Here is a 2744-nt window from a genome sequence, read left to right on the forward strand (position 1 = left end):
TCCTCCCCAACTTGTTCAAAGTCTTTGAGCAAGGTAGAGGAAATGCCAAGTTAATGATGTTGTTATACCAAACATAGAAAATGATGCCTATACACGGGAAAAGAAGTCTCTTCCTACTTTCTCCCTACTCAACTTCAAATCTGTCATGGTCCTCCCAACCCTAGCTCTGAGGCTACTGGAGTGCCTTCCTGTGTGCTTCCACGAGGGTGAGTTGGGCCCTCCCCTAATCTCCGTGCTCCTCGACACCTCAGCTGCCGTCCACCAGTGGCAACTCCCTTGTATCCTGGCTTCCTTCCTTCTTCTAGCTGCTCCTGTCTGCAGGAGGAATCATGCCTGAGGTGAGAAGCTAGTTCATCCCTGTGAGCAGGGGAGGGAGCTGCCTCAGGTTTTCTGATCACTGCAGGGGCCATATTTCTTATTTCCCACCACCTTCCACGACCCTAGCTCCTCCCCAAATCTGCCCACAGAGGATGTGACTTCACTCCCCTTTTCTGGAAGGGTCTGGAGTATCATGAAGCTCCAAGTCCCAAGGTTTTCTCCTCCCAAGCAGCCCTTTGGGAAGGGTCCATGTGAGACACCTATTACCGCTTCCTCTCTGGAAACTGCATCTATCCCAACACTCAGCATATCTTGTTTGTTGTTGTTGTTGTTGTTAAAATAACCATTACAAGTATTTATTTAATAATGCTGAGTAATACTTGACATAGTCAAGCCAGGGCGGTCAAGAGGATAAATTATTTACCTTGACTTTACCTAAGTCCAAAATTGTAAACATAGTGAAGTTACAGGTAAAGAAAACTGCCCAGGCCCCAGTGATAAGAGTCCAGTATGGTTAACAATGGTAGAGTAGGCCTGGAAAGGATGGCGCTTAGATAGGTAACTTTTAACCTTTTATTTTATGAGAATGGATATTTTACCTGCATCATGTGTGTGCCATACCCAAAAAGGCCAGACAGTGCACTGGGTTCCCCTGGAACTGGGGTTAGAGACTGCTCTGAGTCACCAAGTGGGTGCTGGGAACTGAACTCCACCTGGAAGAACCACCAGTGCTCTTAACCATTGAGCCATCCTTCTAGCCTTTAAAACATGTAGCCTACACAACGAAATCACAAAAGCCTAGGGACTCTTCGCTGTCAAGGCTCTGCCCTTGATCCTGGGCTCTCATGTTATCTGTCTTGCTCTCCTTGGGCAGCAATGAAGGCAACATTTCAGATACCTGTTAATAGGAGTTAAACTTTAAAAATGTGTATGTTTCTGGGAAGGTTATTACCTTCTGAGAGGGACGGTGGTGAAGCAGGGTGGAGAAGTAGAAGCATACTTTCTGCACTAAATCTCCGCTGTCTTTCCAATTTTCTACCACATGAAGCCTAATCTATTTAGTATTCTTTGGGAGAAAATGCACAGAGGCATGAGCCAGGCGCCCTGACACATGCCTATGAGGATCCCAGCATTCAGGAGGCCAAGGCAAGAAGATATGTTTGAGGCCAGCCTGGGTTACATATTGAGACCTTGTCTCAAGAAACAAAACCCAAAAGTTAGAAGCTCATTCTTGGACAAGCTGTAATGGAGGTTCTTTAGAAACAGTCCTGTTGTAGGCATGTTTCTTGAGGCTGCTACATGCATGAGTACATAGTGCAAACAAATCAAATGTCAACAGAGACTTCTGGAACCTTCACATGTCTACCAAGACAAAGCAGTTGGAGAACAGTACTTATATTCTCGGGTCACAGGCCCGTGCTTATTTGCTTGGAGACCCAGGAGGATACACTCCTGAATCCAACATGGCTTCCCTCTGAGCTGTTTCCTTGGCCACACCATGGTTAAACCGCCTTAGTCTTTCCTCTGCATTCTGTAAAATATTGTTGACCAGGACAACTCGTCGCCTGGCATTAAGCAGCTTCTTAACATAGGGGTCCAGATCCAGGGCCACCTTCTGATCCTCATTAATCCGGCACAGTTCTGTAGCTAGGTTGTTAATTTGTTCCTGGAGCTCTACTTGGCTTTCTCTGGCTGTGTGCACGTCAGAGTGGAGCTGCTGGACAGCGGGTCTCTGGAACTCCAGGAGCCCCTCTGCAAAGAGCTCGCCACCTACAGGCCCTGTCACTGGGGTCCCTTGACATGGCAGCAGAACCAGCCTGGGCCATTGCAAACTGCTCTAACACTCTCAGCCTGCCTTGAGGGCCTCCAGGTACACTCAGCTTATCTCGCTGAGACTACCCTTGCTGACTGACTGTAACCACCCCCCTTCTGTTGCCTCTGAATCTCCTTGCCAGTTCTTACCTGGGCTATTGCTGTGACTTGTTAACAGGGGTCCTGACTGCTCCCTCGACACCTGCATTTGAGCATATTCTCTAATGTGAGTCTACCCAGGTCTCCCTCCTTTTCTCTGTCTTTATTCTCTCCCTTCCCTTTCTTTTCCCTTCCTTGCCATCCTTCCTTTCTTTCATAAATGTGCCACATACTGATCCAGATACCTGAAACAGGGCATTTGATATGGGGATTACCAAGACAGACAGGGTCTCAAGTGTCTGTGGGTCACTTCTATCTCATTGCCTCCAGGGGTTCCTGGAACTATGGGTAAGCCACACATCCCTTAGTGAGGCATTTGGTGCACGTTGGCATCAGCTCCAGAACCTCCTCACATCTCCTGCCTCCTTCCTGTGAGCTTAGCTCTGGCCTTGCTGGCTACTTTGCATTCTCCCAACAGCTTGGCACACATTTCTCACCTTTCCCATCAGCATCAC

At 48.0% G+C, this 2744-nt stretch overlaps 1 pseudogene across 1 annotated transcript; it reads right to left on the bottom strand.

Moving 5' to 3' along the window:
* Positions 1-1738: 1738 nt before the first annotated feature.
* LOC308436769 (SNARE-associated protein Snapin-like) lies at positions 1739-2144 on the bottom strand (annotated as a pseudogene). The gene has a single exon. The product of its transcript is annotated as an SNARE-associated protein Snapin-like (transcript).
* Positions 2145-2744: the final 600 nt, after the last annotated feature.

This window comes from Micromys minutus, assembly GCF_963924665.1.
Source record: "Micromys minutus genome assembly, chromosome: 1".
Lineage (NCBI taxonomy): Eukaryota > Metazoa > Chordata > Mammalia > Rodentia > Muridae > Micromys > Micromys minutus.